The sequence below is a fragment of the Lycorma delicatula genome, chromosome 12 (assembly GCF_047948215.1).
Source record: "Lycorma delicatula isolate Av1 chromosome 12, ASM4794821v1, whole genome shotgun sequence".
NCBI lineage: Eukaryota > Metazoa > Arthropoda > Insecta > Hemiptera > Fulgoridae > Lycorma > Lycorma delicatula.
The window spans coordinates 25,247,021-25,274,432 of NC_134466.1; the positions used below are offsets into that span (position 1 = coordinate 25,247,021).

Genomic DNA, 27,412 nt, shown 5'->3' on the forward strand with positions numbered 1-27,412 from the left:
TTTTTGATGAAAGATTTTTTTATTGATATTTTAGCTTAAAGAAACGTTAGAACAGAAGAATAAAAATCACTTTTATGCTGAAATAATACGTGATGTGAAATAATAGAAAAATATAAAAAAGCTTGTAAAATGTTAATTAGTAGTGCAATAGTAAATAAAGCAACTTAAAAATATATTTATGTACGTGCATATCGTAAATGTTTTTGCATACATTTAATATTGAAAATTAACAAACACACAGTACAAGAAGCCTCCATACCGCTATAGAAATATATGTTGCAGACGTAGTATATATTATGAGCATTAATATAAATTTGTATTTGTACAAATTATTTGTTGAGTGGATCTGTGTATTCACCACCATCATGAATGCACAATGATATATACTTCCATGTCCTCCTTAACGTGTTGTAAAACACATCCAAAGTTGTGATTTGAAAGTCTCTCTCTATACTGTTGTGTAATTTTTTATTTCATTCATATCGACGTTAAGATACACTGTATGTAATTAATATCTATGATCCAGTTGTGGGTATAGTAAGGTCAGAATTCATGAAGGTCATTGTATTGGGGCTGGAGATGGTAGAAATTGAAGTATGGATAGTGTGATCATCCACCAAAAATTAAATCTCCTTTGATTTAATAACATGGTGTCACCCTTTGATGTTTAGGAACACTGTTCTTGGCTATCCTTTTTCTGTCTTTACCTACATAGTTATACCATTGAGATACAACAGGATATATGATAAACTAAATGACCAAATTGTTCCTCTTCTCTTTTAGTCTAAATATATATACACCGGTTTCCACAGGATCTTGAGGTTTTGACATCTGGGAACCCAAAAAACCAGATGGAAATTTTCTAGATGATAATGTTTGTATGTACATGTATCTGTTTGGTGTTGGCCTCTAATTCACCTCATATTTCAGAAACTACTGTACCAATTTTGACCAAACTGTATCAGATTCTTCTATATATGGGGCACTGATGCCATTAAATTTTTAACTTAAAAGGTCAAGGAGGTAAGCCTATAGAGCAAGGTCACCTTCAGTATTTTGAAATTTTGCCTAATTAAGGTCATATTTTTCTTAGGCAAATTTGTTAAGAATTAAAAAATAGCAATATTTGCAAAATCGGACCCCCACCCCAAAAAAATGTTGTTATAGTCATCTGTTATGTTGTGATGTCACAGGTGAGCGGTAGAATTAAATAAATGATTAATATTTAAAGTGTAAAATAGTAACTCGATCTGGCTGGATCTTGAACTTGAACACCTACCCGACTGACTCGGTATCTGATGTGTTAAGCCTCGCGGCTACACCAATCTACTGACCGTACAAGCAAAATTTATTCTATGAAAGTTGTTAAGTTACATTAGTTTAGTTAGTGCTGACCGTTGCTGATAGAACCGCCATACACGCGTGAATTAAATATGGTTATGTGCACATGCTTTAGTTAGAATCATTGAACCCATCGGGTTGGTCTAGTGGTTAACACGTCTTCCCAAATCAGCTGATTTGGAAAGTCAAGAGTTACAGCGTTCAAGTCTTAGTAAAGCCAGTTATTTTTACACGGATTTGAATACTAGATCGTGGATACCGGTGTTCTTTGGTGGTTGGGTTTCAATTAACCACACATCTCAGGAATGGTCGAACTGAGAATGTACAAGACTACACTTCATTTACACTCATACATATCATCCTCATTCATCCTCTGAAGAATTATCTAAACGGTAGTTACTGGAGGCTAAACAGGATAAAGAGAGTTAGAATCATTGAATTAAATAAACGAAAAAATATTATATTTAAGTAAAATGATAAATACTTTAAATTGAGTTATGTGCATATCTGGTATATTTGTGAGTAAGCTGTGCATCAGAAACAGCCCACAGTTGTAGGACTTACCCTGTTGAAAGTTCTACAACTGCATTGTAAGCTTCTATATATATATATATATATATAGTTTTCTTTCTATTCTCCTCAAATTTTGTTGTTTGTTATGCTATTGGTTCAGGGTATTTATTTCATAAACTCTATACAAAACTTTTATAAATTGCATTTTTTCTTTAAAAGTGGTATAATCTTGAATGTAAATAGTTGTTTGTTCTTGTAAAAACTTCTTTGGTCTGAACGATTCGAGAATTTACATCGTTCTTTTACCTTCAATCATATCAGATAAGGCTCTTCAAATTAATATAAGTAAATTGCTTTATTTGGGTCAGTCGTTATTGTTAGCAATTGGACCACTATTTCATGTGTCATTATCAAATAATCATTCATTTAATACTGGTGAATAATTTTATTCATGAAATTTTAAAGAATTGTCTAGATGTTCAAAACAGCAAAATTGAAGGAATTAATAAATTGTGTTTATGTGTGCGTTTGTGTATATATAAATGTGTGTAACATATATATATATATATATAAACTTAACTTTATAATAACTTTTTTTTAATATATATTATATATATACATAAAACATTCCTGGAAAATGTATCTAGAATATTAAACAGAAAAGTATGGTGATCATGTTAAAAATTGTTTTTTTTTTGTTTTTTTTTGCAAGATCTGTATGTTTTAAGATCCAGCTAGTTCATCTTTCATTTTCTTTTTTTCATTTTAGCCCCCAGAACCATCGTAAGGTATTATTTCAAAGGATGAATGAGGATGATATGTATGAATGTAAATGAAGTGAACTGAAATCCAAACACTAAAGAATATCGATGCTGTAATATTCAAATCTACTAGATCATCATGACCAACCCAGGTGGATTGGTCTAGTGGTGAACGCGTCTTCCCAAATCAGCTGGTTTGGAAGTCAAGAGTTCCAGCGTTCAGGTCCTAGTAAAGCCAATTATTTTTACATGGATTTGAATACTAGATCGTGGATACCGGTGTTCTTTGGTGGTTGGGTTTCAATTAACCACACATCTCAGGAATGGTCGAACTAATAATGGACAAGACTACACTTCATTTACACTCATACACATCATCCTCATTCATCCTCTGAAGTATTATCTGAACGGTAGTTACCGGAGGCTAAACAGGAAAACAAAAAGATCATCTAGACAAAAAAACATGTAACTGCATAGGTATGCACATACATGTTATAATAGTAATATAATAAGTAATATATTAGTTATATAGTAATATAATAATATAATAGTAATAGTAATATCGCACTGCTTTTGGCCTATCTCAGTACTGAACAAAATGATTTTCTTCAAATTTGGTTCATATATTTTTCTATATATGGCGCACTGATAATATTAATTTTTTTATTTTTAATTTCTTAAGGTGAATTATCACATAAAAACCAATTTCAATCTTTTTCAGGGAATTTTTTTCATCTATTCAAAGTTTATGAAAAATTTTATTAAAGAAAATTTGTTACGTACAATGCATATATAAATAAACCAAAAAAAAATTAATTTTGAAAAATCACACTCCCTCAAATCAAAAGTGAAATTTATTCTTTTGTTCTTTTACACTATCTCCCTTAGATTCATTTGTTTAAAGAACTTTTTTTTAAATTATGGACCATGAATTTAAAATGCAGAAAAGGTTTTTTTTAATGTTTCTTTTCTTATTTTAGTCTTTATTAAAGGGGGTATTAGATTAACAGAAAACTTTACTTAAGTACATTTGAGAAGCTTAACCTACATATGAATGTTACATATAGTTAAAATTTTATTAAATAATTATATAAAGATAATAATTAATACAAGCTATTAATAATTGTTACATATAACATTAATTACATATTATTAATAGTGTAAAAAAAAGCTGTGCAAGATATTGTATGACTTGACTGGTGAAGCAAACAGTCATGTAATAATTTATCTACTTATATAAATATATATATATTTGTGTGTGTGTGTGTTTGTCTAGACCAAAAAACATAATTGTGTAATTTTGTGTATATGTAATTATATGTGTCACACTGCTTTTGGCCTTATATCTCAGGATTAGCCAAACTAATTTTCTACTGGCTCAAATATTTCTATATATGGTTCATTGATCATATTATTTTTTACCAAAATTCATTAAGGGAGGGTTTGTAGCTGGGAAAGTCAGTATTTTACCAAATTATATAAATATATATTACATAAATATATTGATATAGCTCGTATATATATATATGTGTGTGTGTGTGTGTGTCTAAGGATGGTTCAGGATGAGTCATTTAAAAATATAAAACTTAGTTGTTTTTTTTAAATAAGCTTTACAGTCATAAAATTTGAATATTATTTATTAACAACATTAAAGAACAACATGAATATGTTTACATGACAGAAAAGTAAAAATGATAAAACATAAACAAATCCCATTATGAAAATTATGTAAATTTTACATAAAACATTTATTTAATATTGCATATGCTATACCACAACTCATTCTCCAATTACAGCTGTTTAGAAAGATTTTACATACGGTGATAAAATATGTTTCTAAAACAGGTAATTATGTATACATATATATATTTTTTTTCAGATGAAGTGAAGGAAAAACATTAAAATGATATCTGCAGTATATATGACGAAACTTTTTTAAATTGTCCTTTACAATTATCCAAATTTGGCCTTGCAAAGGTCCATCTGAATAATTGGTGTTCCACTGTATGTAAAATCTAATACCCTTACCACTTTATTTTCATCTTTTCAATTTTCTGATTTAACTAAGTCAGTCTCTTCAATTGCTAACGGATCTTTTTCAATATCACCATTACTAATATCAAGCACTTCCTCTTCCAGTTGTAGTAAATTTACTTGCTGTAATAAAAAGCAAAACATGAATGTTATAAAGTAAATATGTTTATGATTTTTTGTAAAATTTATTAAATAAAAATAAATTGTATCTCTAATTTGCTTACTATTATTATTCGGTGACTTTAATATGCCAAGTTTCGCTAAACGTTATCAAAAAATGCTGCTATTCATCTTACTGACATTAGTGTTAATATTGCTTATGGTGAAATTTTTCATTTATCACAAACATCATCACAGATAACGTTATCTAAGATTTTGAATTCTATCTTATTTCTCATAAATACTTACCAAATTATAAAAAAACTCATTTTGTAATATACAGCATTTACTTAATGAGAGTTTGATTGTAAATAATAATTATTTTTTATATCACCACATAAGCATGAAGCTCATGTGTGAAACATAGAAACGGAATTTTACAGGATATGAAAAATATCTCACCTGACTGAGATTTGATATTGATCATGATATAGAAATCTTTGCTTAGGAATTGCAACTATGTATTAATAAATAATATTGTTGATAGTCGCATGACTATCAAAATATTGATAGTCATGACTATTCAATATTTTTAGTCACATGACTATAATATTTTTGGTACATACCAAAAATATTCATAAAAATATGTAATTTTCAAAGCGGTTCTCTAGTGAACTTATTATCACAATTTTTAATAAGAAAAACTTCCATAGGTTTCAAAAACAATATGGATCTACTTATTATCAAAAATTATTTAAGAACAAAGTATATTCTTAGTCATAAAGATTTATTATATACTATTATATAAAAAGGAAGAGGGTTTTTGTTTGTTCGAGATACACAAAAAAAACTACTTGATCAATGAAACCAGATTTTTACCCACATTTCTCAGCATAACTAAGAAGATTTTAGATATTATACCAATCTCAAAAAAAAAAAAAAATATATATATATGAGTATATAAGTATATGATGTGCCGGTTGAAACACAAACTCTAATGAATTGAATTAGAGTTTGAATTTAATTAAACTGTGAGTTTCTATCACTGTGTGAGTTGGGTTTGAACTGAATTATTCGTATCATTCAACTAAATAATATTACGAAAATAATAAGAATAATATTAAATAAATTATAAAAATTTCTGTTTAACAATAATAATGGGCTTTCCGTGGGGACTGTGTGTGAGGCTAGAGTGGTGAGATATATGAGCGCACCTCGTGGGAGGCTAGACCAATCATTACCATCAACTGGTAACAAATGGGATGTCCCTGGGGTACTGTTTTGGGAGGGCAGAGTTGTGTTCTTATAATATGTCTGCAAACAATCATTTGATTTTCAAATGGGGTATTTGTTAGAAGGTTAAAGGCTAACTTTTGCATGCACAAAGTACACTCAAAATCTAACAGAACACAATTATTTAGAAATGTATATATATATAAATTTTTTGTTTTAAACAATTCTTTTAAGAATTATACTCCTCTGCACTATATATAAATATATTTATTTTATTAGATTAACCAAAGTACAGAATAAATAAAGTAGAATAACTTACCTTATTCCACTATATATGCAAATATTCACCTCAAATTATATTACAAACTTCGTAAAATATAATAACATATCATGCATTTATTTATTTTATTTCAAATTTAAAACCTTTAATCCTTTTATTTTTATTTTAAACTTATTCGGTTAAATTAAAAATTAAACAAAACTTAAAATATGAAAAATTAAAATTAACATTTAAACATTTTAACATATCTAAAAATATGACATCAAGGTGTAAAATCAAATTAAAATTAAAAAAAATGATTTTAAGTAAAGCAATTAATTATGCATGTTGTCCATTTAACTGAACTTACTTCACCAACTACTTTACTAATTACAACTTTCTTTAATTTTTAATTTAACTGAATAAGTTTAAAAAAAAGATTAAAGATTTTAAATTTTAAATAAAATAAATAAATGCATGATATGTTATATTTTACGAAGTTTGTAATGTAATTTGAGATGAATATATAATGCAGCTGTAGTATAATAAGTTAAGTCATCCTACTTTATTTATTCTGTACTTTGGTTGATCTAATAAAAAAAAAACAAATATATATATATATTATTGTCTGTTTGTTAATGCAACATGCAATAACCAGAGAACCAACTGACCAATTACTTTTAAATTTGCAGGAAGGTTATCTCAGAGAAGGTTTTAAGCCATTCAACAGAGGCCCTAACTCCTTTGAAGATTAAGATATTAAAAATATTCATTATTTCTTCGCCCCCAAGGTGGGTGAAGTTGTAAATTAAACATATTCATTGAGGAAAAAATAGATTAATCCTTTTACCTTAGAAGAATATGGGAATTTTATACAGAAGTTAAAAAAAACTTTTAAATTACTATTTTTGAATATATACTTTTTATAACATTATAATACTATACAAATATAAAACCTTCTACACTATCATACTTTTGAAATTGCACTATCGATAACTAAAAACGAACGTTTACACTGATAACATTTTGCATCAGATGTTTCTCAGTATGATTACTTTAGCGTTGCTGCATTAGCTCTGCAGGGCACTAACTTCAAATATCTTTTGTAATAATATGGTAAATATGATAGTTAACTTTTCCTAATGTAAATACATAATTAATTTCATTTCATTAATAAAATTATGTCACAACTGTCTTTAATCTGTATCAGGTCAAGTTTTAATTACTAATCTGATAAATATTCAAATATGACAAGTGAATACAATTAACAACCGATTACCCAGAGTTTATTAAAATGAGAACAAGTTAAACTTAAACAACTTATCGACAAGTTAAAATACATGTATTTCAGATATCACAGAAGTTTAAAAACAACACGTTTGCCCTCACACTTTTCCTGTGATAGGAGTCCCATAGCAACACAGTATCTTTGATATCAAAGTTTGTTGTCTACTGTAGCAATCCACTCATCTAGCCGCTTTGCGCAAAGTGTGAGTTTTACACAGTTAATAAATTAGGATGTAGTAATAATAGTAGTGAAAGAGGGTTGACTAAATGCGTCTTTATAGCAGCGGAATCTGCACATTCATTACCCAGAATCCCCTCATGGCTAGAGATCCAACAGAAACTCACTTGCGTGTCGTGATGGTTCAACTCAGCGATTGCATTGTAAATTTCGATGACGATAGGATGTCTGCTTTGTCTATGAAATTCCGGCCACCCGAAGGGCTTGTATCGAATAGTAGAAAGACGATTCCACAACGTGATTTCTCCAGAAAGTTTGACAGGCCCTACTGGCATTGCAACGAGTATAACTAGAGAAGGGTTCTGTGTACATGGCTGATGTTAGTTGCTCTTTTTCTTGGGGATATTACCGATAATGAGCATGATAAGGGACAGGATTTACAGCCTCCTGTTCAAATAGGTAAAAGACCTTGAATATCTGTTGCCAAAAAAAAAGAGACAAAACATTGGGTTTAGAATGGTTGACATACGATGTTACCACAAAGCTTTGTAATGCTCAAATATTTACTGGAACTCCAGGAATAAACTTTCCAATTGATGACCCTAACAATATATTATTCAATGTATTCATTATTTAGATTTTTTACGAATAAATTAGTTGATATTCTATGAAGCAGACTAATCTTCACGTCAAAAATTTCTTTAAAAAAAATACTAAACCGGTTTTTGAGGTTTCACCTGTGGAAAAAGACTGATAATTATAAGATGCCTTTGTTTGCAGCTGTATATATGCTATCAGCAATTGTTTGGAAGCCAAAAATTCAAATTTATGACACAAATCCCTTTTTACAACTCTTGGATTTGAAAAAAAATTATCCCATAAGAGCCAAACTTCTGTCACATTTCCTCCACCTTACTGATGATAATAATACTTAACCATCTCCAAAAAATAAAACCTGTTATCTTGTTAACAGATTCAGAGAAGTATATACACATGAAAAAATTTAGCGATTGATTAAAGTTTACTGGAAAGGTAGGCTGAACTAGTTTAGTAAAATAAAAACGGTACCCTTTGGCATTAAGACGTATGCTAATTCAATCAGAAACTGGTTATATACAAAACTTGATAGTTTATGTAGGTGCATTATATGGTTAGAACTGTAAATTTCTTTATACAAATTTGGATATATGAATATAATTGTTTATAATCTAATATATAAAGAATATTTATTATACAAAAGTTTATTATAGGTTTTAAATTTTTATATAATTCAACTACCATTTCATACACATAATCATTTTGATTTACATTAAACATAAACTTCTTTTTAAAAGAGGATTTCTTTCGTTTTCTAAATTTTCTTTCTGATATACCAATTCAAAAGCAATATTATGCAATATATTTGACGCTGTGTTTTTATATTGAAAATTATGTATAGTAAACTTGGACAATTTTTCCATGTTCAATATAATTTATATTTAGTTTTATTTTTACATTTAAGTTTATAATCAATAACATTTACAGTTTCATGTAATTTTGAATATAACAATGTAAGATATTCAGATATATTGTATGTAGAATCATCATATTTTTCTAAAATATCTGCAATCTGTAAACATGAGATCATTTTAATATATAATTATGGTACTCACGTATTAACGCCACTGCAGCTACAGCTTTATTTAAAAACAAAGTAGTCAATCAGATTTCGGTGGAAAATGGGCTGAAACAGATTCAAAACAGAATATAAATGGTTATTTATATTTATTTATTTTATAAATATAATTTAACCAAACTTAACCTACGCTCGCTAACCTTGACTTAATTAACACCGTAATTTTTTTAATAAATTCAGTAATTACAATTATTTATTATTTAAATAATCAAATTGCAATAATTACTGAATTTATTAAATAAATACTCCAAAAATTACGGTGTTAATTAGTCAAGGTTAGCGAGCGTAGATTAAGTTTGATTAAATTATATTTATAAAATAAATATTTATTTATGTTAAACTCTATTTTCAGCCCATTTTCCACCGAAATCCGATTGACTACTTTGTTTTTAAATAAAGCTATAGCTGTGATGGTGTTAATACTAAGTACCTATAATTACTGTTGTAATAAGTAAATTACAAAATCATTTTTGAACTATAAATGAGGTTTATAAATAATTTATGTTTTACATACAGTTGAAATTACAATAAAATAGTTCATATTAAGCAATGAATGGTAATAAATATTTGTTGCATATATCATGACATGAATGGAACTACAACACTGATCTCAGCCGGAATTCCGGCTGCTGTGGAAATGTCTAAAGTCACTGGTCAAAGTGTGAAATCATAAGAGGAATGTAATAAGAGAATGTCTTATGAATGTCATAAAAGGTTTGTGATAATTTAATACTATCAATAGCTTCCTGGATATCCCCAAGTTTTATATTAAATGTAATAAAATTTAATCGATTTTTTCATCAAAAATTTTAAGTTATATCAAGATGCATATATCTGAGTGTAACACTCGGTTACAAGCAAAATTAAAAGAACTTGAAAATATCGAGGATTGATTACATCAAATCGAAAAAGAAAACAACTGTGCATGAAAATTCAAATCATATGTTTGAAAATGATAGATTAAACAATAAAGCAGAGACATAAACCTATGGCAGTACCAGTTACACACGATAATGAAGATAATTGTATTGTAATTATAGATACAACCGGACGATTTGTATATTATTCTATGATTCTTTTAAACTAAAAAAAAGATCCCAATTATGAAATCCTATATCGAAAAGTAAAAGAGCCAAACAGTATTAAATTTTTCAATTATGCATGCCATGATCTTAAATTTAAAAGGAAAGGCAATCATTTTGATACAGCAATCGACATTGATAGTTTAAAACAAGAATTAGATGATTTAATATATTATTATTTTTAGAAGGGGAATGTCCATTAAAGCTGATTTCATTCAAAAGAATTAATTGAGTTTTATAATAGAAAAGCCGCAATCAGGATTCCGCAATCGATTATTATTCAGAAACTTTGGCTACTCAGAATTCCGATGAGTCAAACACTATTATATGAAGTTAGTCTAAAATGTAATAAAAATCAATTAGATTTACTAATTTCTGGTACATATAAAAGTTAGATGTTATATGAAAAAAACGTTTAATAAGTTGTAAATCACAGCAACAGTAAAAGAAGAATGTTAAGGTGAGTCAATCTAAAGAACTATTATTACATTAAATCTCATCGGCCCTTTTTTTAATGCGACAAAGTTATATCATGATGAAGGGAAACAGTTTGATAATTTGTTACAAAAAAAAACAATCTAAAGAATTAAATGAATCCTGGATCGGCTTTGTATGAGATTACGGGTGATAATAAAATAAAACTATTACAATTACTACTGGTACACGTATGTTTATAAAATATTATTATTACTCGATATTGCTTCATGGTTATCAAAAGAGTATTATGATAAATGTTATGATATGAAAGATTATTTCATCAAAGACTTTCATATCAAAACGATAATATTCAGCTGCATTCAAAGTTGTAATATATAGAAAATAATAGACTTGGAGATGAGAATTTAAAACGCAAGTTGCAAATTAACGAAATGGTAACGTAAAAATCCATGCCCACACCATATTTGTCATCACACATTTCCCACATGATGAAAGTGATAATTGTCTTGTAATTTTAAATAAACAACAAGCTAATGATGAGTATAAATATTATGCTATTCACGTTTGCTACACTGAACACGTTCACATTCAACGTCGGGTTCAATATAGCATTATAGAGTTTGTTCAGCATTTACTGTTTTTTTCCGGTTTTATATGAAATTATTTTAGCCTTGCAAATCTGAAGGAACATATACTATACAGAAGATTATTTGAAAAACTGATAATGAAATAGGTTTGAGGTGAACTGACATTAGCGAATTCTACTCGCGCAAGTATCTCGGGAACGGTTGGACCTAGATGCATGAAACTAGGACCTATTGTTCTGGAAAGTACTCTTTTAAACCGTTAAGGTTTTCAAAATCGCATCAAAGATTGTGTAGGACGCACCCTTTTCAAGATACGCCCTTTTTTAGAAATCATTATTTAATATAATAGATATCAATTTTTTATGTATAATATACATAAGATAATGTCATTAGCTATCTCAACAATAAAAAAATGAACAATCCACAACCTTTATCACATATCATCCCGCTTTCGCTTAAAGTAATGATGACCGATTTTTTCAAAACATAGTAATAAATTTAAAAGTGATCAGAACAGTTAACCTGTTGACTGCTAGATAATAAAAACATATTTTTATTTTATTTCATCATCAAATACAAAAAAATATTGTAAGAAAAAGCATATCTTGAGAATGGTTGGACCTAAACGCATGAAACTAGCAGCTATTGTTCCAGGAAGTTGGAAAGTACCCATTCAGTTAACCCATTCAAAATCGTGTTAGAATTGGCCTAGGACACACCACTTTCGAGATAAGGAACTAACAATGATTTTGAAGTTTAAACTGACATTATAGACATTAAATAATAATCAATGATATATTACACAATCGCTAAAAGTAATGATGACCAAATATCATAATACAATTTGCACTTAATCATGGTGATTGCAGTTAAATGAAAGATTGAATTCGATGAGAATATAATAAAACAGTGGTTCCCTTTATAGTTGAGAAATCATTATTAATAGAGACAGGGGAATCCCCATGACAGCATCAAACTATTCAATGAATAAAACAATTGTTTTACTATGAATTTTTCAATAAATTAACTGTTTTAACATGTAAATTTAACGTGAACACACATTCATCATTGTGAGTAGCCGTTCTTTAATGTATCTAATAAACCCGTGAAAAGAGACCCTCAGGTTCAAACTTCATTTGATTGTTGGTTATTTACTGTAATTTTGGGGGACATCTAAAATCCACGTTTGGCTATATATTTTGCAGTAAATCCACTCTTTCAGCTCATAAATTTAACTACAAACACATGTTCATCTAAAAAACATGACATCGGGTTCAATTCCAAATAATCACTACTTTCATAGAAAGCAAAATGACAGTTGAACCCGAGGTTTCTATACTACTCATATGTCTAATAATGCCGCAGATGCTCCTAAACATCTGCCAAGAGTTAGATTATTGTTCTAGACATCTGCCAAGCTACAAAAGGTGCATACATTGAAGTTGAATAACCTATAATAAAACAGGGAGAGTTGTTTGTTCTCTAAATATACACTGTACACTTTAACACTGTACAATTAGATACTTTTAAACCAGACACAAATGTAAATTTAGCTTAATGAATCTGCAGACAGAATTCACTAGGGATATTCTTATAAATATTATTTAAGTTGGTAATTTATAATTTATAAGCAATTTTATATAAATTAGATAATCAGTACAGTAATATGTTAACATAAGATCACAAATTAAAGTAAATTTTAATAACATTTAAATTTTTAAAACGAAATTTTTATTGACTGAACAAATTTTAACAAATGTTACCTATGTGTAAATTCAGTAAACATTACTGAAGACAGGCTTATGCCCAAAACCCACCTGGTTGGTCTAGTGGTTAACGCGTCTTCCCAAATCATCTGATTTTGAAGTCGAGAGTTACAGCGTTAAAGTCCTAGTAAAGCCAGTTATTTTTACACGGATTTGAATACTAGATCGTGGATACCGGTGTTCTTTGGTGGTTGGGTTTCAATTAACCACACATCTCAGGAACAGTCGAACTGAGAATGTACAAGACTACACTTCATTTACACTCATACATATCATCCTCATTCATCCTCTGAAGAATTATCTAAACGGTAGTTACCAGAGGCTAAACAGGAAAAAGAAAAGAAAGAAAAAAAAAGGCTTATGCCCGAAAGCGCTTTAATGTGAAAAAAGTAAGGTATGAATATTCTTTCATTCTGTACTTTGTGGAGTGTGTAAACAAGTTGTAAATAATAAAGTTACCACAACAACTGAAGGAAAGCTGAAATCAAACAGTGGCTTTAAGAAAAAGTGGTTGCTTGCAACTGCGTTTACATTTTTTTTTTTAAATTTCACCATTATATTAAATTGTACAATGTTTACTGATATGATTTTAATGTCTTTAAATTTGTTATTCTTTTTACACAGATGAGTCTTTGGCAGAAATATTGCAAATAATAATGATGATGATGATAATGATAACAATAATAATAATGTGATAATGATAATAATAATAATATTAATGTCAATGAAGTATAAAGTAGTCTGATAAAACTGTACGAAAGGCATTATTAAACCATGACTGTGTGTCGCTGGTTATTATAACAAACAGGATACATGCAAACTACTAGTTGCGGCTGTACTTTTGGAAGAATATTTTTATAACTTTCTGACCTCAATAAAAAGCTTAATATTAAATACTTTATTTTCAAAATATAGTCATCTTGTTCAAATTGTTTCAATGATTACAACGATGTGTTTTTCCCATAAAATATTCCTTTTGTACAAACAGAATTCCCTATGTTAAAACTGATAATTTTATTTCTAAGTCTATTTATGCTAGATGTGGAGTAAGACGACAAGGCATGCACTTCGGTTCTCTAATTTTCATAGTATTTATAAATGACAGTTTATTCATAAGCTACTCACATCTGTCTTTTTTTAGTATTTCTTTTAAATTACAAAAAGAAAATTGATTTCATACTCAATTTTGAAGGTTTGCAAATGCCGATATATTGTGCAACTGAATAATACAAAATAATACTGCAATACAAAAGGTATCTTCTATTAAAGCTGTATGATTTGATAGCATAGGCCATAACAACAAAGACAACTGTAAAATTCCAGCAAGTACTTTGAAAAATTATTACACTACCAAGAAGGTAAGATTTCAATTCCAAAATCTAACAACATAAACTGCAAAATTAAAAAAAAAATTATTAAATGAAAAGAGACAAAATTTGCCAGAAATTAAATAACAAGATAGCAGGTGATAGCTTGAAAAATATGGAATTATGGAAAGAATCATGAAAAACCCAAGAAAATACTGAAGAACTTGCTAGAAGAGATATGGAAAACTCAAAAATCCCATGAAAATTAGAAAAATGTATTAATAGATCTACTAAGTGCTTAGCCCATGCTGACAATATTACAATTTTCTTGGAGAACCTCAAAAAGGCAGCTGAACAAGTAAAATACTTAAAATAATTTGAAGAGAAAATAAGGCGTAAAGATTTCTTTGAAAAAGGCAGAATTCACAACCAACCAAGATACCCCAAGTCCCTAAAAATGAAATATGCAAAAATCAATAAAGTTAACAAATTTAAATATATGGAAGAAATAATACAAATTAATGATTTAGATAAAAAAACCAATGAAACAAGAAAGAATAAAAGAAAATTAGCCTACCGACTAACAAAAATATTTTCAACAAAAAGGACATTCTCAGCAGATGCCAAAATCAGGCACTAAAATACATTAATCAAACCAGAGGACCTGTTTGCATCAGATGCATCTTCCATTTGAAATCAGATTAAATAAATCCAATACAAAAATAGAGTAAAAACTTGAGAAAGATTCTAAAATCAATAACAATACAAGAAGAAAATGATGCAAATCTAGAAGTAATAAAGACATTTACAAATACAATGAAACCGATAAAATGTCAATTTCATCAGTAAATGAAGAGTCAAATCTCACAAAACAGATTTTCAACCACATTTACAGAGAAAAGAATGAATATCAATAGATTTCAAAGGTTGTAAATGAAATGAAAATATTTGAAGGAGATAGTTCAACGTTCAGAAAACCAGTAAAAATTTCAAGGAAAAGTAAAAAAAGAAATAACATTTGTTCAGAGGAGAGAAGGCAAAAATAAAGCAAAATAATGAACTGTTGGAAAACCAAGAAAAAATGCACAGAAGAAAGAGAAATGAATGTTAAGTAAAATATTGCCTCAAATGTACAAAAAAAAAAAAAAAAAATTAAAAAAGCTTACATGCCATGTGATGTTATCAGTTTGTCATGTGATGTGGTAACAAAAAACATATTTCTGCTACATTATCCTGTTCAATCTCTAATTTAATATTTTTATTTAAGAGGTAGAACTTCACTACTCAAAGTATTATTTACAGGCCCATTCATCAGCTATAAAAATGAAACAACAAAAGCTTTATTAAATAAACGCGCTATAATAAATATACAAAATGATGATCAAAAATGTTTTTTATGGTCTATTCTAGCACATCTATTTCCTAACAATAATCGTAATTATCGTGTTTCATTCTATACACAATTTGAAAATCGTTTAAACGAAAGAAATAGAATATCCTGTTTGTGTAAAAGGCATTGATAACTATGAAACTCAAAACCCAGATATTGGTGTAAATGTGTTGTGTTATGATATCGAAGATGACAAAGAATCATTTAACCCTTATAATGTATATATAAAAACGTGTGAATAATAATCGAAGAATCGTCATTTGGTTATTATTATTATTAACTGATCGCTCCCATTATATTCTAATAAATATGACAAACAAGCATAATGGTTTATCAAAGATGTTGAGTGATAATAATAAAAGATTTACAAAACGTGAATATTACCCCTATTGTTTTAAATCTTGGACTAGTGAAAGCGAAACTAAAGAAAAGCTAGCAAAACATATTTAAGATTGTAAACAAGGAAAGGTTCAGAGAATTAGAATGCCAAATGAATGGATTGGCAAAGGAGAGAATCATAGATGAGGTAATATAGTATCGTTTAAAGACGATTCTTCAACATTACGCGTGCCTTTTGTTATATATGCAGATTTTGTATAGTTTATCATTCCAAATCAAATTGCAAACTCTGAACCAGACACTAGTAATACTATAAAAACACATACTCATAAACCATCTGGATATTGTTATGATTTTGAATTACACAGTACTACTATAGATGATGATAAAAGGTAGTTCAAAAAAAAAATTTGAAAAACATAGTAAATGTATTATATGTGGAGATGAGATTGATGGGAATCGTGTAAGACATCTTTCTCACACAAGTGGTAAATTTATTGGCCCTGCGCATGAAAATTGTAAACACATAACATTTATTCCAGTTGTATTTCATAATTTATGTGGATACGATTCACATCATATTGTATTGGCGATGGATGAATTGACAGATAAATTTGAAATTTCTTGTATTGCAAACAACAGTGAAAAACTCGAATCTATTAACTCTCAAGAATGAAATATCATCTTGATTTATAGATTCCTATCAATTTCTATCTTACAGCTTAGATGATTTGGTGTATAGTTTACTTGATTGTGATGGTTCATTTAAAAAGAAGTTGTTTAAAACAACATACTCTCAATTTGAAAAAGTATACAAAGTAATTGTGATGAAAATAATAAAGAAAAAGATTTGTTTTATATGTTAATCCGACAAAAAGATGTTTATCCCTATACATATATTACATCAGCTCTGTTTTCAATGAAACACAATTAAAACCCACCGAGGCTTTTTATGATGATTTAAAGAGAGAAAATATCTCTGAATCCGATTATAAACACGCACAAAATGTTTGGAATAGTTTTAAAATTAACACGCTTGGTGAATACCATGATTTCTATATGAAATTGGACGTTATGCTGTTGGTTGTGTATTTGAAAATTTTTGTAATCAAATGATTGACATAAACAGTGGACATAAATGTGGACAAGGCCACATTTATCATGGTTTGCAGCACTCAAGGCTACGAAAGTACAATTGGAACTTGTTACAGACCCGGATATGTATTTATTTTTTGAAAAAGGCATTCGTGGTGGGGTGTTGATGATTCCCAACCGTTATGCCTTGGCAAATGATCCAAATGTAGATAATTATGATGAAAATAAACCGATGAAATCTATTAAATATTATGATGTCGGATCTCTTTATGGTCGTTGTATGATGGAACCATTTAAAGATGATGAACGAAGCGGGAGGCCATCACAGCTGTTCATGACGAAAACATTACGAAAGTGCATGCACTCCTGCTGGAAAAACCTCATCTCTTTTTCTACCTCAAAAAAAAAACCATAAACAGAAAATGTGAACTGCTGAAAGATGTGCTCTCGTTTTGTTCCACATTTCTTAACCAAAAAATAAAGATAGATGAATCTTTGTTGCGCTTAAGACTTCATTGAAACTGCCGATAGTGACCCAAATTTTTTACAAACAATTGTAACTGGAGATGAAAGCTGATGCTTCTTGTATGAACCACAAACAAAGCAGCATCATCTGCTGCTTGGCTGAGTCCTAAAGCACAAAAACCGGCGAAAGTCAGGCAGCAAAAATCAAGAGTAAAAACAATGTTGATTGCATTCTTTGACTTAAGGGTCTGATTCATCATGAATTTGTTGTAAATGGTTAAACTGTGAATTCTAAACTCTGTTTGGAAGTAATAAAACCCCTGATCTGCTGCAGTCATCGAATGTGGCCTGAGTACCAGGATCCAGGCAGTTGGAATCTCTTGAAACGATAATGTCCCGGCACACATGGCAACAGTTTTAACATGTTATTACGCTGCAAATCAAATCACTGTCTTATCACCATCTATTCATCCGACTTGGCGCCACCAGACTATTAAATGTTCCTGAAACTCAAGTTGAAGAAGAAAGACCGCTTTTCGACGACATTCCAGCCACCCAATGGGCTTGCACTGAGCAGTTGGAGGGCATCCCCCAAGTGATTTCTCCAAAGCGTTTTGACAGGCTCTACCGGCACTGCAACAGGTGTATAAATAGAGAAGGGTTCTATGTAAAGGGCAATGTGAGTAAATTCGTTTATCTTTAAATCGTATTTTTATTAAATTTAGTTCGGAAACTTTTCAGACATTTGTCTGACCAAATGAGCTCATATTCCAACAGCCTTCGACATTCAATCAAGTGATATTAAAAAATCATTTTTTAAATACTGTTTGAAGTTCAATTGCCAGCGCTTGGTTTTCATACAACCTTGTTATTGAACAACAGAAACTTCCAATGAGAACCAAAATATTTAGGGAAGAATTGACTTTACATTTTTTTTACAAATATTTAACAATGATATGCAAATTTAAGTCAATCAAGATGGAGCTACAAAAGAGACTGCAACAGTATATAGGCTTATCAACACTGAAGGTAAGAAGTCATCAAAACAGCAAGACAGAGCTGCAGTGGCTACTAAAAAATAAAGATGCAGACAGAAGACAGAGAAACCTCAGCAAAAACTATCAAAAGGGTAATGACAAAATGTTATGTGTTTGAAGCTTTATTTTATCTTAATTGCTTCAGCTGTTAACTAATTTTGTTATCTCATAAAACTTTTGATTGAAACGTTGTTGATCATGATTTTGTGTAAACAAATCTGTATTGAATTATTTATAACAAAATTCATAATTAAATGATAGATATAATGAAATGTTATTGTTTTCTGTAAATAGTTTTTTATAACATAGTATGATGTAAGTAATAATAGCAGTAGTAGTTAAGAGATGTACATAGGTAGTATCCTTAAGGGTTATAAATATAACTTCTTTTTTTTTTTATATATAAGAATACTTTGTAAATAATATTAAAATTTATCAAGTGATCCCTGTAAGGATTACATGGATCTCACAATCAAAAATTAAAGAAATAGTTTTTTGTAACCGATCTCAGATTTTTTTTAGCGAGTTTTACCAAATATAGTAGGTGAGCAGGCAATTTTCGGTAAACACATTAGATGGAAAATTGACGTGGAGGTTTTTCCTTTATATTGTTGTAAATATAAGTTTACGGTTATCAAGCGATGGGGTGTTTTTTTTCTACATCTAGTTGGAAATTATGGAATATTTACAGACATCAGAAGAAAACAAAATTGAAAAACTTATGGGCATATTATTGTGCAGACATGTTTAGAGCAACATATTTTTGTTCAAGTTGTTAATAGAACCTTTGAAAAGCCTGAGACTGGAAGTGTTGATTATCAGAAGAAACTGGTGAATGGATCATAGCAAATAGAAAAAAGAAGAATAGTCAAGAAAGAATTATTCTTTCTCTAGATAGAAATTTTTTATTGGGTAGAGTTACATCCTACTGCCCACAAAGTATGGTTGAAATTAAAATAAATCTGACACTCCTCTTGCAAAGTACAGTGAACTTCAAATGAAATGATACTCCTAGGCAAAACAATATATGAGAATGGCGTGCGCAAGGCTTTAATAAACATTGCCTCATGTGTTTTACCCCATTTACATCACATGGCATGACTTGCCAACAGAAGACACGGTCTGAATTGCAAAACTACTTTTAAATACGAGTTGGGATTATGATACGAAACATCTTTAACTCAGGATTGATTGTCAGTCAACCCAGGAAGCATGCTTCTAGATCAAACTTTAGCAAAAGGGAGTCATGTTAAGGCTAATCACAATGGCAAGAAATGTTTTTGTTGTAGAAAATTAGGTCATCTCTCTAAAAATTGTTAAGTGGGACTTATTTGTTGTAAAAGCAAATTATATGGCATAAATCAAATGAATGTCCATCTAATAAAACAACACTTTGCTATAGTTGAATCAGGCTTGGAAAAATTAATGCAAGTGTTAACATTTTATGACGGTATCTTATACTCCCAACAATCTAGAGTAGCTGAGAAAGAAAACAGAATCATTTGTGAGGTGGCAAGATCCTGGTTGCATTCTGCACTCAACTTACCCAAATTGCTTAGGGGTGAAGTAATGAAGCAGTCCTTTCTGCTACATATACAATAAATAGAACAGCACTGACAAAAATGAAAGGAAATGCCTCTGTTGAGTTGTTTCTGAAAAGGGAAGTGAATATCAACTACCTCAGAATTTTTTGAACTGAATGTTTTGCTTGGATTCTAGACAAAAAAAGAAGAAAATTTGATGTAAAATCATTAAAGGTTAGATATGCAGACTGCAGTTATGGAGTTTATTTTCTAGACAAGTAAAAAGTTGTTACTTTTTACGCTCTGACCTCAGAGTGACTTAAGATTCAGAGGTTAAATTTGGTTAATTTATATCTATAATTATAAACAGCAAACTTTTGGGTTATAGTTAATATCATCCAATATAACCATTATATTACCATTGTTATTTATTTATTTTAAAAATATAATTCAACGAAACTTAACGCAAGCTAACGCAAACTAACGCAAGCTTTTCTTTCTTTTTTTTCCTGTTTAGCCTCCGGTAACTACCGTTTAGGTAATACTTCAGAGGATGATGTGTATGAGTGTAGTCTTGTACATTCTCAGTCCGACCATACCTGAGAATTGTTGTTAATTGAAAACCAACCACCAAAGAACACCGGTATCCACGATCTAGTATTCAAGTCCGTGTAAAAATAGCTGGCTTTACTAGGACTTGAACGCTGGAACTCTCGACTTCCAAATCAGCTGATTTGGGAAGACGCGTTCAATAGACCAACCCGGTGGGTTAACCTACGCAGGCTAACCTTGCCTTACACCACGTGAGTAATAATGTATACGATACAAAAGTTAAGGTGGAACAAACTGCTTGATTGCCTAAATTACTAATTAAAAAACGACTAATAATAATATGCCCACGATATAATAATTTTTTAATGTGCTGCTTAAATAAACGATTTTACGTCGAACTTAAATAAATTTTCATCACAAGTTAAAGCTACACTATCAGTTCATAAACACAAAAAATTCAAACTTAAATTCTATTAATTTATGTTAGAATGGTATAAAATTACTTACTTGGTCAACAAAAGTGAACACAAATAAATAATACTGATATTACAATACAAATTTCACTTTAACAACGCTTATAAACAAATGATCCCAATCTACTAAACAGTGACGCCAACACATGTAATTGTATATTTCAATACAAACGATATCTGGTTATAATGATGAAAAAAATAAATATATATATATATATATATACACACACACACACATATGATATTGCACAACAGACTTAATAAATAATTTTTCATTCACGTAACAGTTAAATAAGTTTAATAAAATAAAAATTTACTTAAATTTTCAGAATCCATTCGGGTTATAATAAGAAATGTACAAATGTAACATTGATCTCAAATTTGTTTCAAACATTAACTTCAATGTTTGCCATTTTATGCTTTGTCTCACCGCGTGTTAAACGTTGATGGTAATGCAAAGTCTCTATCAAATACAGTAGTCCTCGCAATGAAAATTATACAACTGGTGCAGTTGCAGCAGCCGCCAATGTGATCTCTTTTGTCTCTTATTTGTTGTGCAAGACAAAGAATGAAAAATTTTGCAGACGGTTTCTTTAAACCGTTGTTATGAATGGTAAGGAATTTTAATATAATGCAGCAAATGAATTGTTGGAGTTTACGAACTGCTCAGTAAGCTGCTGCTTTGAAACATGTCCATTGTTGGACGTATGGTGTAGCAGTCATGAGCTTTCAAGTCATGACGAGTTCACCGCTAGACCAACGTTGGCGGTGAACTCGTCATAACAAATCAAAAGAAGTCACTAGTAGTGACATTGAAAAAAAGTTCAAAAAAGAAGTTACTAGTAGCAACTTCTTTTTCGAACTCGTCATCGCAAATCAGCTAATTTTGAAGTCAAGAGTTCTAAGGTTCAAATCCTAGTAAAGGGAGTTACTGTTATACAGATTTTAATACTAGATTGTGGATACTGGTGTTCTTTGGTGGTCGGGTTTTGAGTTAACCACACACCTCAGGAACGGTCGACCTGAGACTGTACAATACTACACATCACTTAACATTCATATATATCATCCTCATTCATTCTCTGATGTAATAATTAATGGTGGTTCCGGAGGATAGAAAGAAAAAGAAAAAGTCATGAGCTTCAAATCAGAAGGCATTAACAAAATGTAATTGAGGACATATATATACACACTGTGAAGGATGCAAAACTTTAAGTTTTTTTTATTTGTATTATTTAAAAATGCATCGATAAAGTAACATTAGTTCTTCAAAAGTTTTTTTAATTGCATTTAAAATACTGTAAGAGATGCAAGATACTGTACTCTATCTATACTATTATAAAAAAGATGAAGAGGTTTTTTTTTTGTTCGGGATACTACTCAAAGTAACTACTCAATCAGTTACGACCAAATTTTTTTATCCATGTTTCTTGGCATAACCGAGAAGGTTTTTAGATGTATTTCATCTCGAAAAAAAATTATGTGTATAGTAGTGGAGATTTGCTGAGCAAAGCACGCACTTTAATGAACTGAATTAATTAACTGTGAACTGCGAGTGTCTATCACTGTGTGGACTCTTTTTTCCTGTTTAGCCTCCGGTAACTACCATTTAGATAATTCTTCAGAGGATGATATGTATGAGTGTAAATGAAGTGTAGTCTTGTACGTTCTCAGTTCGACCATTCCTGAGATGTGTGGTAAATTGAAACCCAACCACCAAAGAACACCGGTATCCACGATCTAATATTCAAATCCGTGTAAAAATAACTGGCTTTACTAGGACTTGAACGCTGTAACTCTCGACTTCCAAATCAGCTGATTTGGGAAGACACGTTAATCACTAGACCAACCCGGTGGGTTAAATAGGATTAGACTGTAAACATACATGTTCACAAGAATATCTTTTCAAATTTGATTTTGTTAAATTGCTCTCTTCAGTTTGTATGAAATTTTTTTTTAAATACTGTGTAATACAGACAAAATGTAATTGTAATTATTAATATTGTACATGTATTTTTAATAATAATTATAATTTTGTGGTGCCAGACTATAATTGTATGGAATTCATGTATTTGTATCTTAGTTTTTAAGATTTTAAATTTTGCCAATTGTAAAGAAATTTCCAAATATTGTTGTTCTTATACTATATGATCAGTAACTTGACCTTGTACAGTAGAACTTCTGTATCCATGTGTTACTGCAATTTGAAAACATCATTTAAAATACCAGTAGTGTGTGTGTGTGTGTGTGTGTGTGTGTGTGTATGCACGCATGTGTATTAAATTCAGTCAGTTTTGGTAATTGCAAGTGGATAATTTTTTCTATTCTTATTTTATTTTTCAAACATATTTTCATTTTTCATTACCCTTTCATTATATAATATTTCTACATAGTCATCGTTGTGGTTACTAATGCCTGGCTAGGTCTCGGAATGCAAAGTTGGCAGGAGTTTATTACTCCCTACTCCATCGCAGAACCTGGACAGAGTCCCTTGCTGCTGGATCATTCTAATCGGGCTTGTTTTTTTAAAAGGGTTATTTTTTAATCTCGGATCTAGTTTTTCAATTAATTTAGTGAATTTAAGACGGATTTAATTGCATTCCAATCCGTTGTTAAACCAGCGTTATCGAACCCATTTCATGGGCCGACCGCGGAAGGCTAGGCTTATAAAGCCTGTTCTCCCGACGTAATTCCCCTTCAGACCGTCCACTGAAGTCCTTTCGGTGCTAACTCTTTAATAGGCTAGCAGGAATACGCCACAACGGGACACTAGCTATAAGGAGGGAGCAATGCGTCCCCTTTTCCGGAGGGGTCGCAATTGCTGGGTTATTTTGTCTTACTGTAAGTTTTGAAATAGGAGAGGTTGTGTAGAAGCTCTTCATCCGCTTCTGGTATGGCTGCCCTTCAGGACGCATCTCTGCTGGGCTCTGTTCCGGACTCCAGTCCGTGATGTTGAGGCGAGTGGTTTGTCTTCCTTCTTCTTCTCCCTCTTCTTCTTCCGAAGACCTCTTCGTTCTTCTTTGGCCTGCACTTTCCAAGAATTGGTAGTAACCGAAGTTACATACCATTAACCTTGAAATTCCCGAGGCCCCGAAGGGCTGAACGGGGGAAAGTGCAGGTTTCTTCGTTCTTCTTTGCTGTCAGTGGCTGCTGGGCAGGTGGCTGCTGGGCTTGCGACTGCTGGGCTGATGGCTGCTGGGCTCGTTCCCTCTTTCTTCTTTCTTGAAAGGAAAGGAAGGTAATAGGGAACTTACAATGGTGACACCTATTCGCGATCGCGGTTTGGGGGCGGCGATTTTCTGGAAAGAAGTAAACAGAAATTATTCACTCCACGTAATTATTAACCTTCAGACACACGTGTGTCTGAGAAGGGGTTGGGGGGACCGCGTGGCCGCAGTGAAGAAACCATTTGTTTTTTTGTGGTGGCTGTTGGTATCTGCAACAAAAGAAGCAGAACACACACACGAGAAAGAAAAAAAAAAAAAATTTAATTTTTACTTTCCTTTCGACTGGCAGGATGAGACGGCACGACGAGTCGTTCCACATCCACGTTTCTCCCGTTTCTGAAACAAGAGAAACAGAACAAAACACGCGGAAAAAAAAAAAAAAAAAAATTTTTAATTTAGACCGCGTTTTTGTTTTATGCGCGACTTACTGTATTTGAAGTCTTCAAACTATATAACTCGCGAAAAACTATTCACTCGCGACCCCGGAAACGCGTCTGACGCACTATTCCGTTTATGGCTCATGCGATATGGAGGCCCCTAAGCCTGGTTTCGATCTTCGGCTACCGCACCGCACCATCACGGTGGTTCATCCAGTACGGCGTGAGGCCGCTTCCTTACAACTGTCGGAGTTGGGTCCTCTCGGCAGATGTCCCGAAGATGATTGTGTTCGGACACAGCCGCTCTCCCGAACAGTCTGCGCGCCTGCGCCACCCCCACCTCGGACACGGATTGAAATCTCGCATCAGATCGGAGAGTGGCGTTCCTGACGAACCACGGAGTTCCAAAGATCGTCCGCAACGCGATGTTTTGGACGGCCTCGATCTTCTTTTGAAGCGAGGAGCTCAACACTGCCCCCCATGCCGGGTAAGCATATGTTAGAATCGGCAGTACGTACAGCCGAAAAATGAGGAGCTTAGTTGCCAGTGGGTACGGGCTGGCACTGTTCAGCACTGGGTATAGCGAGGCTCTGGCGGCCTTAGCCCTCCGGGTCGCATAATTTACATGTTCGCCGAAGGTAAGCCGCCTGTCCAACACCACCCCCAGGTACTTAACTGTTTTCTCAAAAGGGATTTTCTCCCCTGAGATTTCCAGCTCTCTGGTCGGTTTTCGTGTCTTGCATGTGAACATCACGGCCACCGATTTTTCACCGTTGACCCTGATTCTCCACATGTCGAGCCACGGTTCCACTAAGTCCAGCTGCCTTTGGAGCCTCCGGACCGCGTAATCCACATTTGCGGATTCGTAGAAATATGCCGTGACGTCTGCGTAAAGGGCCGTTTTGACCCTTTCCGACAGCGGCATATCGTTCACGTACAAAGTGAACAAGAACGGGGAAAGTACTGCTCCTTGGGGAACCCCAGCGGCTATTTCTCTGGTGGAGGAAATCGTTTCCCCTACGCGGACGACAAAATGTCGGTCTAGCAGATATGACCGCATCAGTCTGACATAGCGGTAGGGGATCGCCGATCGCGCTAGCTTATAAAGCAGCCCGCTATGCCAAACTTTGTCAAAGGCCTTGGCCACATCCAGAAAAACGGCTGCAGTCACCCGTTTCCTGTTCAGGCCTCCGACAAGGTCGTCTATTATTTTTACCAGTTGGAGGGTAGTTGAGTGACCCTCCCTGAACCCAAATTGCTCGGGCCGCACTTCTCCCTCCATGTATCGCCTCAGTTTTTCGAGAAAAATCCTCTCGAACAACTTAGACAATACCGGTAACAGGGAGATTGGCCTATAATTCCGTGGGAAAAGTAAACTTTTCCCCGGTTTGGGTAAGCATACGACTTTGGCCGTTTTCCAACAATTCGGGAAATATCCAACGTACAAAATGGACGTGAATATCACCGAAATTGCTGTAATCACGGAGGCCGGTATGTTCCGGAATGCACGGGCGCTGATCCCGTCGACACCCGGGGCCTTGTGGCCTTAATGGCTGCGGAAACTTCCACTTCAGTGACTTGGTCAATCTCTAGAGGGGCGTCCTCCACCTGTGAGAAATAATCTACAAGAAAGGATTCCACCTCGGTTGTGTGCTCGTCGTTCGGGGAGGGAGGGGGGTTTGGAGTGAACTGCTCCTCCAAGGTATCGGCGAATACCTCGGCCCTCTCCGCCTCCGAGTATGCAAGAAAACCTCGCTGCCCCACAACCGGATGGCGAGGCTTCTTCCCTTCTCGCAGTCTCCTGTTCAACCTGAACACCGAGGAGATGTCGTCAGAGACCGAGGCGAGGTATTCGTTCCACGAATTCTCTCGATGGCTTGTCAGCAGTTGTTTTACCCTGTCCGTTTGATTATAAAAGGCCCGCTTATCAGCGGGGGACAGGGTGATTCGATATCTCCTCCTCAGTCGTCGTTTCTCCGTTATGGCTTCGGAGATATGAGGAGGGAGGTCGTTTCGAACAACTAATCGAGTTTTGGCCGATGAGCTGCCTGCCAGGGCCTCGGTCATTGACGACGTGACGCGCCCGACAGTGTCGTCGATTTCCTCCGGGGTGTTTAGGAGCTCAGGATTTACCGGCCTGTACTCCCGCTGGAGGGTCTCTTAGAACCTTTTCCAGTTAACTGACCTTCGGGGTATAGGCGGGGGATCTCGGCCACCCCCTGCCTGACCTAGTTCCAACAGGACAGGGGAATGGTCCGAGCTGAGGTCTTCTATCGTTTCAATCATGAATGGGAGGGTACCCCCCTTCATGACTGCGATATCCAGCACGTCAGGCCTAAATCTGCCTGAGCGATGCACGAACGTGGGCACCTCA

The 27,412-nt window shown here is 32.5% G+C and overlaps 2 long non-coding RNA genes across 2 annotated transcripts; one reads left to right on the forward strand and one right to left on the reverse strand.

Moving 5' to 3' along the window:
• Window positions 1–4,377: 4,377 nt before the first annotated feature.
• Window positions 4,378–14,167, forward strand: LOC142333071 (uncharacterized). The gene is made up of 3 exons (XR_012758510.1): window positions 4,378–4,460; window positions 6,933–7,031; window positions 13,878–14,167. It is a non-coding gene; the product is annotated as an uncharacterized LOC142333071 (long non-coding RNA).
• Window positions 4,448–21,585, reverse strand: LOC142333072 (uncharacterized). The gene is made up of 3 exons (XR_012758511.1): window positions 21,469–21,585; window positions 9,358–9,428; window positions 4,448–4,772 (listed from the first exon to the last, which is right to left on the reverse strand). It is a non-coding gene; the product is annotated as an uncharacterized LOC142333072 (long non-coding RNA).
• Window positions 21,586–27,412: the final 5,827 nt, after the last annotated feature.